The 10,258-nt window shown below is 50.2% G+C and overlaps 13 non-coding genes across 13 annotated transcripts; all 13 read left to right on the top strand.

Annotated features, from left to right (window-relative positions):
* The first annotated feature begins 595 nt into the window (after positions 1–595).
* LOC131960531 (U2 spliceosomal RNA) lies at positions 596–786 on the top strand. The gene has a single exon (XR_009389696.1). It is a non-coding gene; the product is annotated as a U2 spliceosomal RNA (small nuclear RNA).
* A 510-nt stretch (positions 787–1,296) lies between these two features.
* LOC131959593 (U1 spliceosomal RNA) lies at positions 1,297–1,460 on the top strand. The gene has a single exon (XR_009389492.1). It is a non-coding gene; the product is annotated as a U1 spliceosomal RNA (small nuclear RNA).
* Positions 1,461–2,072: 612 nt separating this feature from the next.
* On the top strand, positions 2,073–2,263 carry LOC131960538 (U2 spliceosomal RNA). Its single transcript, XR_009389699.1, has one exon. It is a non-coding gene; the product is annotated as a U2 spliceosomal RNA (small nuclear RNA).
* Positions 2,264–2,773: 510 nt separating this feature from the next.
* LOC131959599 (U1 spliceosomal RNA) lies at positions 2,774–2,937 on the top strand. Its single transcript, XR_009389493.1, has one exon. It is a non-coding gene; the product is annotated as a U1 spliceosomal RNA (small nuclear RNA).
* A 612-nt stretch (positions 2,938–3,549) lies between these two features.
* On the top strand, positions 3,550–3,740 carry LOC131960742 (U2 spliceosomal RNA). The gene has a single exon (XR_009389740.1). It is a non-coding gene; the product is annotated as a U2 spliceosomal RNA (small nuclear RNA).
* Positions 3,741–4,250: 510 nt separating this feature from the next.
* On the top strand, positions 4,251–4,414 carry LOC131959818 (U1 spliceosomal RNA). The gene has a single exon (XR_009389537.1). It is a non-coding gene; the product is annotated as a U1 spliceosomal RNA (small nuclear RNA).
* A 612-nt stretch (positions 4,415–5,026) lies between these two features.
* LOC131960406 (U2 spliceosomal RNA) lies at positions 5,027–5,217 on the top strand. The gene has a single exon (XR_009389663.1). It is a non-coding gene; the product is annotated as a U2 spliceosomal RNA (small nuclear RNA).
* Positions 5,218–5,727: 510 nt separating this feature from the next.
* LOC131959606 (U1 spliceosomal RNA) lies at positions 5,728–5,891 on the top strand. The gene has a single exon (XR_009389494.1). It is a non-coding gene; the product is annotated as a U1 spliceosomal RNA (small nuclear RNA).
* Positions 5,892–6,503: 612 nt separating this feature from the next.
* LOC131960543 (U2 spliceosomal RNA) lies at positions 6,504–6,694 on the top strand. The gene has a single exon (XR_009389700.1). It is a non-coding gene; the product is annotated as a U2 spliceosomal RNA (small nuclear RNA).
* Positions 6,695–7,204: 510 nt separating this feature from the next.
* LOC131959614 (U1 spliceosomal RNA) lies at positions 7,205–7,368 on the top strand. Its single transcript, XR_009389495.1, has one exon. It is a non-coding gene; the product is annotated as a U1 spliceosomal RNA (small nuclear RNA).
* Positions 7,369–7,980: 612 nt separating this feature from the next.
* Positions 7,981–8,171, top strand: LOC131960557 (U2 spliceosomal RNA). Its single transcript, XR_009389703.1, has one exon. It is a non-coding gene; the product is annotated as a U2 spliceosomal RNA (small nuclear RNA).
* A 510-nt stretch (positions 8,172–8,681) lies between these two features.
* LOC131959627 (U1 spliceosomal RNA) lies at positions 8,682–8,845 on the top strand. The gene has a single exon (XR_009389497.1). It is a non-coding gene; the product is annotated as a U1 spliceosomal RNA (small nuclear RNA).
* Positions 8,846–9,457: 612 nt separating this feature from the next.
* Positions 9,458–9,648, top strand: LOC131960562 (U2 spliceosomal RNA). The gene has a single exon (XR_009389704.1). It is a non-coding gene; the product is annotated as a U2 spliceosomal RNA (small nuclear RNA).
* The last annotated feature ends 610 nt before the right edge of the window (positions 9,649–10,258 follow it).

A 10,258-nucleotide genomic window follows, 5' to 3' on the forward strand; every position in this document is an offset into this window, starting at 1 on the left:
TAAAACAAGAGGCAACCCTCAAGTCATTCACGGGGGCTGTAAGCATTTTAGGCTGCTTGAAACGAAGCAGAGCTTACACGGTGATGCCGAGCATCAGTAAGCAGTGGTAGTACAGTACAATGGGCATATGTACGTTCAAGTGCCTGGAAATTGAAGCCCACTTCCGGATTGCTACCTTTGCGTTGAGCAACATATGCGCTAATACAAGCGCAGGAAAGCACACAGGCCTGTTGGTAAATCTTTGTCATCTTTGGTAAAACATGCGGTATTGGCTTTGCTGCTGAAATGTGCATCAGCTGCACTTTGGTGGCATGTCCACCAGGGGCTGTCAGTGCTTGATTTGCTTTCAAAAACACTGACACTGCGTCACGAACTCTAGCAACAAGCAGAGTCCCTTTTCACCCAGAGAGAGCCACAATTTGCACATTTGCTTCTCTAAGAGAACATACTTTGGAGCGATTCTGAGAGGTTTTCCTCCACTGTCGTTGGTGGTACTCTTACTCGCGCTTCCCGAAACTGCTACTTGGGTTTTGAGAACCGGCATTGAGAGTGAGTGTGCAGCCAATCCGCCCTTCACCTCCGACCCTTTGACGGCATCGCTTCTCGGCCTTTTGGCTAAGATCAAGTGTAGTATCTGTTCTTATCAGTTTAATATCTGATACGTCCCCTACCCGGGGACCATATATTAAATTGATTTTTGGACCTGGGAGATGGAATAGGGGCTTGCTCCGTCCACTCCACGCATCGACCTGGTATTGCAGTACTTCCGGGAACGGTGCACCCCTCCTCTCTGTGTGAAATGTAAAGCACGTTCGTTCCTCTGCCTGCTCTCTCAGCTTGCGGAACTCTGCCTTCCTGTGTGGCTGATGCTGTTAGCCTGAGTATTGCCCAACCTTCTTTCTGCCCCTGGGCTATGCCAGGGCAAATGTAATAGTTTGCCAACGTGACGCTCCGTGTTGGATTTGGATACGGGGACAATGAGCAGGCCTGTCCCAGCCGATGATGTGGACTCACAATATGTGTACACTTGTTAATGCTCCAATTTCATAGTGACATTCAGTGGGCGTGAACCTTTCTGCAGTGTCCATGACTCTCATTTTAAGAGCAGGAGGCAGCAAAAGGGAGACACGTGAAATGCATGCCTGTGCCCATAACATGAATCAAACAGGTCACTGTTTCCCAGTCTGCTTTCCACTGACCCGACATGTCAGGAGGAAGACAAATACATGCCTTCAGCACCATCAGTCAGCGTGGCGTGTCTGCTACAGGGCAGCCGATCTCTGAGCTGTGCAACTCATACTTACCTGGCAGGGGAGACACCATGATCACGAAGGTGGTTCACCCAGGGCGAGGCTCAGCCATTGCACTCCGGCCGAGCTGACCTCTGCGAATTCCCCAAATGTGGGAATCTCGACTGCATAATTTCTGGTAGTGGGGGACTGCGTTCGCGCTCTCCCCTGACATATACTGTGAAAATTAAAATAAGAGGCAACCCTCAAGTCATTCACGGGGGCTGTAAGCATTTTAGGCTGCTTGAAACGAAGCAGAGCTTACACGGTGATGCCGAGCATCAGTAAGCAGTGGTAGTACAGTACAATGGGCATATGTACGTTCAAGTGCCTGGAAATTGAAGCCCACTTCCGGATTGCTACCTTTGCGTTGAGCAACATATGCGCTAATACAAGCGCAGGAAAGCACACAGGCCTGTTGGTAAATCTTTGTCATCTTTGGTAAAACATGCGGTATTGGCTTTGCTGCTGAAATGTGCATCAGCTGCACTTTGGTGGCATGTCCACCAGGGGCTGTCAGTGCTTGATTTGCTTTCAAAAACACTGACACTGCGTCACGAACTCTAGCAACAAGCAGAGTCCCTTTTCACCCAGAGAGAGCCACAATTTGCACATTTGCTTCTCTAAGAGAACATACTTTGGAGCGATTCTGAGAGGTTTTCCTCCACTGTCGTTGGTGGTACTCTTACTCGCGCTTCCCGAAACTGCTACTTGGGTTTTGAGAACCGGCATTGAGAGTGAGTGTGCAGCCAATCCGCCCTTCACCTCCGACCCTTTGACGGCATCGCTTCTCGGCCTTTTGGCTAAGATCAAGTGTAGTATCTGTTCTTATCAGTTTAATATCTGATACGTCCCCTACCCGGGGACCATATATTAAATTGATTTTTGGACCTGGGAGATGGAATAGGGGCTTGCTCCGTCCACTCCACGCATCGACCTGGTATTGCAGTACTTCCGGGAACGGTGCACCCCTCCTCTCTGTGTGAAATGTAAAGCACGTTCGTTCCTCTGCCTGCTCTCTCAGCTTGCGGAACTCTGCCTTCCTGTGTGGCTGATGCTGTTAGCCTGAGTATTGCCCAACCTTCTTTCTGCCCCTGGGCTATGCCAGGGCAAATGTAATAGTTTGCCAACGTGACGCTCCGTGTTGGATTTGGATACGGGGACAATGAGCAGGCCTGTCCCAGCCGATGATGTGGACTCACAATATGTGTACACTTGTTAATGCTCCAATTTCATAGTGACATTCAGTGGGCGTGAACCTTTCTGCAGTGTCCATGACTCTCATTTTAAGAGCAGGAGGCAGCAAAAGGGAGACACGTGAAATGCATGCCTGTGCCCATAACATGAATCAAACAGGTCACTGTTTCCCAGTCTGCTTTCCACTGACCCGACATGTCAGGAGGAAGACAAACACATGCCTTCAGCACCATCAGTCAGCGTGGCGTGTCTGCTACAGGGCAGCCGATCTCTGAGCTGTGCAACTCATACTTACCTGGCAGGGGAGACACCATGATCACGAAGGTGGTTCACCCAGGGCGAGGCTCAGCCATTGCACTCCGGCCGAGCTGACCTCTGCGAATTCCCCAAATGTGGGAATCTCGACTGCATAATTTCTGGTAGTGGGGGACTGCGTTCGCGCTCTCCCCTGACATATACTGTGAAAATTAAAACAAGAGGCAACCCTCAAGTCATTCACGGGGGCTGTAAGCATTTTAGGCTGCTTGAAACGAAGCAGAGCTTACACGGTGATGCCGAGCATCAGTAAGCAGTGGTAGTACAGTACAATGGGCATATGTACGTTCAAGTGCCTGGAAATTGAAGCCCACTTCCGGATTGCTACCTTTGCGTTGAGCAACATATGCGCTAATACAAGCGCAGGAAAGCACACAGGCCTGTTGGTAAATCTTTGTCATCTTTGGTAAAACATGCGGTATTGGCTTTGCTGCTGAAATGTGCATCAGCTGCACTTTGGTGGCATGTCCACCAGGGGCTGTCAGTGCTTGATTTGCTTTCAAAAACACTGACACTGCGTCACGAACTCTAGCAACAAGCAGAGTCCCTTTTCACCCAGAGAGAGCCACAATTTGCACATTTGCTTCTCTAAGAGAACATACTTTGGAGCGATTCTGAGAGGTTTTCCTCCACTGTCGTTGGTGGTACTCTTACTCGCGCTTCCCGAAACTGCTACTTGGGTTTTGAGAACCGGCATTGAGAGTGAGTGTGCAGCCAATCCGCCCTTCACCTCCGACCCTTTGACGGCATCGCTTCTCGGCCTTTTGGCTAAGATCAAGTGTAGTATCTGTTCTTATCAGTTTAATAACTGATACGTCCCCTACCCGGGGACCATATATTAAATTGATTTTTGGACCTGGGAGATGGAATAGGGGCTTGCTCCGTCCACTCCACGCATCGACCTGGTATTGCAGTACTTCCGGGAACGGTGCACCCCTCCTCTCTGTGTGAAATGTAAAGCACGTTCGTTCCTCTGCCTGCTCTCTCAGCTTGCGGAACTCTGCCTTCCTGTGTGGCTGATGCTGTTAGCCTGAGTATTGCCCAACCTTCTTTCTGCCCCTGGGCTATGCCAGGGCAAATGTAATAGTTTGCCAACGTGACGCTCCGTGTTGGATTTGGATACGGGGACAATGAGCAGGCCTGTCCCAGCCGATGATGTGGACTCACAATATGTGTACACTTGTTAATGCTCCAATTTCATAGTGACATTCAGTGGGCGTGAACCTTTCTGCAGTGTCCATGACTCTCATTTTAAGAGCAGGAGGCAGCAAAAGGGAGACACGTGAAATGCATGCCTGTGCCCATAACATGAATCAAACAGGTCACTGTTTCCCAGTCTGCTTTCCACTGACCCGACATGTCAGGAGGAAGACAAATACATGCCTTCAGCACCATCAGTCAGCGTGGCGTGTCTGCTACAGGGCAGCCGATCTCTGAGCTGTGCAACTCATACTTACCTGGCAGGGGAGACACCATGATCACGAAGGTGGTTCACCCAGGGCGAGGCTCAGCCATAGCACTCCGGCCGAGCTGACCTCTGCGAATTCCCCAAATGTGGGAATCTCGACTGCATAATTTCTGGTAGTGGGGGACTGCGTTCGCGCTCTCCCCTGACATATACTGTGAAAATTAAAACAAGAGGCAACCCTCAAGTCATTCACGGGGGCTGTAAGCATTTTAGGCTGCTTGAAACGAAGCAGAGCTTACACGGTGATGCCGAGCATCAGTAAGCAGTGGTAGTACAGTACAATGGGCATATGTACGTTCAAGTGCCTGGAAATTGAAGCCCACTTCCGGATTGCTACCTTTGCGTTGAGCAACATATGCGCTAATACAAGCGCAGGAAAGCACACAGGCCTGTTGGTAAATCTTTGTCATCTTTGGTAAAACATGCGGTATTGGCTTTGCTGCTGAAATGTGCATCAGCTGCACTTTGGTGGCATGTCCACCAGGGGCTGTCAGTGCTTGATTTGCTTTCAAAAACACTGACACTGCGTCACGAACTCTAGCAACAAGCAGAGTCCCTTTTCACCCAGAGAGAGCCACAATTTGCACATTTGCTTCTCTAAGAGAACATGCTTTGGAGCGATTCTGAGAGGTTTTCCTCCACTGTCGTTGGTGGTACTCTTACTCGCGCTTCCCGAAACTGCTACTTGGGTTTTGAGAACCGGCATCGAGAGTGAGTGTGCAGCCAATCCGCCCTTCACCTCCGACCCTTTGACGGCATCGCTTCTCGGCCTTTTGGCTAAGATCAAGTGTAGTATCTGTTCTTATCAGTTTAATATCTGATACGTCCCCTACCCGGGGACCATATATTAAATTGATTTTTGGAACTGGGAGATGGAATAGGGGCTTGCTCCGTCCACTCCACGCATCGACCTGGTATTGCAGTACTTCCGGGAACGGTGCACCCCTCCTCTCTATGTGAAATGTAAAGCACGTTCGTTCCTCTGCCTGCTCTCTCAGCTTGCGGAACTCTGCCTTCCTGTGTGGCTGATGCTGTTAGCCTGAGTATTGCCCAACCTTCTTTCTGCCCCTGGGCTATGCCAGGGCAAATGTAATAGTTTGCCAACGTGACGCTCCGTGTTGGATTTGGATACGGGGACAATGAGCAGGCCTGTCCCAGCCGATGATGTGGACTCACAATATGTGTACACTTGTTAATGCTCCAATTTCATAGTGACATTCAGTGGGCGTGAACCTTTCTGCAGTGTCCATGACTCTCATTTTAAGAGCAGGAGGCAGCAAAAGGGAGACACGTGAAATGCATGCCTGTGCCCATAACATGAATCAAACAGGTCACTGTTTCCCAGTCTGCTTTCCACTGACCCGACATGTCAGGAGGAAGACAAACACATGCCTTCAGCACCATCAGTCAGCGTGGCGTGTCTGCTACAGGGCAGCCGATCTCTGAGCTGTGCAACTCATACTTACCTGGCAGGGGAGACACCATGATCACGAAGGTGGTTCACCCAGGGCGAGGCTCAGCCATTGCACTCCGGCCGAGCTGACCTCTGCGAATTCCCCAAATGTGGGAATCTCGACTGCATAATTTCTGGTAGTGGGGGACTGCGTTCGCGCTCTCCCCTGACATATACTGTGAAAATTAAAACAAGAGGCAACCCTCAAGTCATTCACGGGGGCTGTAAGCATTTTAGGCTGCTTGAAACGAAGCAGAGCTTACACGGTGATGCCGAGCATCAGTAAGCAGTGGTAGTACAGTACAATGGGCATATGTACGTTCAAGTGCCTGGAAATTGAAGCCCACTTCCGGATTGCTACCTTTGCGTTGAGCAACATATGCGCTAATACAAGCGCAGGAAAGCACACAGGCCTGTTGGTAAATCTTTGTCATCTTTGGTAAAACATGCGGTATTGGCTTTGCTGCTGAAATGTGCATCAGCTGCACTTTGGTGGCATGTCCACCAGGGGCTGTCAGTGCTTGATTTGCTTTCAAAAACACTGACACTGCGTCACGAACTCTAGCAACAAGCAGAGTCCCTTTTCACCCAGAGAGAGCCACAATTTGCACATTTGCTTCTCTAAGAGAACATACTTTGGAGCGATTCTGAGAGGTTTTCCTCCACTGTCGTTGGTGGTACTCTTACTCGCGCTTCCCGAAACTGCTACTTGGGTTTTGAGAACCGGCATCGAGAGTGAGTGTGCAGCCAATCCGCCCTTCACCTCCGACCCTTTGACGGCATCGCTTCTCGGCCTTTTGGCTAAGATCAAGTGTAGTATCTGTTCTTATCAGTTTAATATCTGATACGTCCCCTACCCGGGGACCATATATTAAATTGATTTTTGGACCTGGGAGATGGAATAGGGGCTTGCTCCGTCCACTCCACGCATCGACCTGGTATTGCAGTACTTCCGGGAACGGTGCACCCCTCCTCTCTATGTGAAATGTAAAGCACGTTCGTTCCTCTGCCTGCTCTCTCAGCTTGCGGAACTCTGCCTTCCTGTGTGGCTGATGCTGTTAGCCTGAGTATTGCCCAACCTTCTTTCTGCCCCTGGGCTATGCCAGGGCAAATGTAATAGTTTGCCAACGTGACGCTCCGTGTTGGATTTGGATACGGGGACAATGAGCAGGCCTGTCCCAGCCGATGATGTGGACTCACAATATGTGTACACTTGTTAATGCTCCAATTTCATAGTGACATTCAGTGGGCGTGAACCTTTCTGCAGTGTCCATGACTCTCATTTTAAGAGCAGGAGGCAGCAAAAGGGAGACACGTGAAATGCATGCCTGTGCCCATAACATGAATCAAACAGGTCACTGTTTCCCAGTCTGCTTTCCACTGACCCGACATGTCAGGAGGAAGACAAACACATGCCTTCAGCACCATCAGTCAGCGTGGCGTGTCTGCTACAGGGCAGCCGATCTCTGAGCTGTGCAACTCATACTTACCTGGCAGGGGAGACACCATGATCACGAAGGTGGTTCACCCAGGGCGAGGCTCAGCCATTGCACTCCGGCCGAGCTGACCTCTGCGAATTCCCCAAATGTGGGAATCTCGACTGCATAATTTCTGGTAGTGGGGGACTGCGTTCGCGCTCTCCCCTGACATATACTGTGAAAATTAAAACAAGAGGCAACCCTCAAGTCATTCACGGGGGCTGTAAGCATTTTAGGCTGCTTGAAACGAAGCAGAGCTTACACGGTGATGCCGAGCATCAGTAAGCAGTGGTAGTACAGTACAATGGGCATATGTACGTTCAAGTGCCTGGAAATTGAAGCCCACTTCCGGATTGCTACCTTTGCGTTGAGCAACATATGCGCTAATACAAGCGCAGGAAAGCACACAGGCCTGTTGGTAAATCTTTGTCATCTTTGGTAAAACATGCGGTATTGGCTTTGCTGCTGAAATGTGCATCAGCTGCACTTTGGTGGCATGTCCACCAGGGGCTGTCAGTGCTTGATTTGCTTTCAAAAACACTGACACTGCGTCACGAACTCTAGCAACAAGCAGAGTCCCTTTTCACCCAGAGAGAGCCACAATTTGCACATTTGCTTCTCTAAGAGAACATACTTTGGAGCGATTCTGAGAGGTTTTCCTCCACTGTCGTTGGTGGTACTCTTACTCGCGCTTCCCGAAACTGCTACTTGGGTTTTGAGAACCGGCATTGAGAGTGAGTGTGCAGCCAATCCGCCCTTCACCTCCGACCCTTTGACGGCATCGCTTCTCGGCCTTTTGGCTAAGATCAAGTGTAGTATCTGTTCTTATCAGTTTAATATCTGATACGTCCCCTACCCGGGGACCATATATTAAATTGATTTTTGGACCTGGGAGATGGAATAGGGGCTTGCTCCGTCCACTCCACGCATCGACCTGGTATTGCAGTACTTCCGGGAACGGTGCACCCCTCCTCTCTGTGTGAAATGTAAAGCACGTTCGTTCCTCTGCCTGCTCTCTCAGCTTGCGGAACTCTGCCTTCCTGTGTGGCTGATGCTGTTAGCCTGAGTATTGCCCCACCTTCTTTCTGCCCCTGGGCTATGCCAGGGCAAATGTAATAGTTTGCCAACGTGACGCTCCGTGTTGGATTTGGATACGGGGACAATGAGCAGGCCTGTCCCAGCCGATGATGTGGACTCACAATATGTGTACACTTGTTAATGCTCCAATTTCATAGTGACATTCAGTGGGCGTGAACCTTTCTGCAGTGTCCATGACTCTCATTTTAAGAGCAGGAGGCAGCAAAAGGGAGACACGTGAAATGCATGCCTGTGCCCATAACATGAATCAAACAGGTCACTGTTTCCCAGTCTGCTTTCCACTGACCCGACATGTCAGGAGGAAGACAAACACATGCCTTCAGCACCATCAGTCAGCGTGGCGTGTCTGCTACAGGGCAGCCGATCTCTGAGCTGTGCAACTCATACTTACCTGGCAGGGGAGACACCATGATCACGAAGGTGGTTCACCCAGGGCGAGGCTCAGCCATTGCACTCCGGCCGAGCTGACCTCTGCGAATTCCCCAAATGTGGGAATCTCGACTGCATAATTTCTGGTAGTGGGGGACTGCGTTCGCGCTCTCCCCTGACATATACTGTGAAAATTAAAACAAGAGGCAACCCTCAAGTCATTCACGGGGGCTGTAAGCATTTTAGGCTGCTTGAAACGAAGCAGAGCTTACACGGTGATGCCGAGCATCAGTAAGCAGTGGTAGTACAGTACAATGGGCATATGTACGTTCAAGTGCCTGGAAATTGAAGCCCACTTCCGGATTGCTACCTTTGCGTTGAGCAACATATGCGCTAATACAAGCGCAGGAAAGCACACAGGCCTGTTGGTAAATCTTTGTCATCTTTGGTAAAACATGCGGTATTGGCTTTGCTGCTGAAATGTGCATCAGCTGCACTTTGGTGGCATGTCCACCAGGGGCTGTCAGTGCTTGATTTGCTTTCAAAAACACTGACACTGCGTCACGAACTCTAGCAACAAGCAGAGTCCCTTTTCACCCAGAGAGAGCCACAATTTGCACATTTGCTTCTCTAAGAGAACATACTTTGGAGCGATTCTGAGAGGTTTTCCTCCACTGTCGTTGGTGGTACTCTTACTCGCGCTTCCCGAAACTGCTACTTGGGTTTTGAGAACCGGCATTGAGAGTGAGTGTGCAGCCAATCCGCCCTTCACCTCCGACCCTTTGACGGCATCGCTTCTCGGCCTTTTGGCTAAGATCAAGTGTAGTATCTGTTCTTATCAGTTTAATATCTGATACGTCCCCTACCCGGGGACCATATATTAAATTGATTTTTGGACCTGGGAGATGGAATAGGGGCTTGCTCCGTCCACTCCACGCATCGACCTGGTATTGCAGTACTTCCGGGAACGGTGCACCCCTCCTCTCTATGTGAAATGTAAAGCACGTTCGTTCCTCTGCCTGCTCTCTCAGCTTGCGGAACTCTGCCTTCCTGTGTGGCTGATGCTGTTAGCCTGAGTATTGCCCAACCTTCTTTCTGCCCCTGGGCTATGCCAGGGCAAATGTAATAGTTTGCCAACGTGACGCTCCGTGTTGGATTTGGATACGGGGACAATGAGCAGGCCTGTCCCAGCCGATGATGTGGACTCACAATATGTGTACACTTGTTAATGCTCCAATTTCATAGTGACATTCAGTGGGCGTGAACCTTTCTGCAGTGTCCATGACTCTCATTTTAAGAGCAGGAGGCAGCAAAAGGGAGACACGTGAAATGCATGCCTGTGCCCATAACATGAATCAAACAGGTCACTGTTTCCCCAGTCTGCTTTCCACTGACCCGACATGTCAGGAGGAAGACAAACACATGCCTTCAGCACCATCAGTCAGCGTGGCGTGTCTGCTACAGGGCAGCCGATCTCTGAGCTGTGCAACTCATACTTACCTGGCAGGGGAGACACCATGATCACGAAGGTGGTTCACCCAGGGCGAGGCTCAGCCATTGCACTCCGGCCGAGCTGACCTCTGCGAATTCC

Source organism: Centropristis striata, chromosome 2 (assembly GCF_030273125.1).
Source record: "Centropristis striata isolate RG_2023a ecotype Rhode Island chromosome 2, C.striata_1.0, whole genome shotgun sequence".
NCBI classification, from domain to species: Eukaryota; Metazoa; Chordata; class Actinopteri; order Perciformes; family Serranidae; genus Centropristis; species Centropristis striata.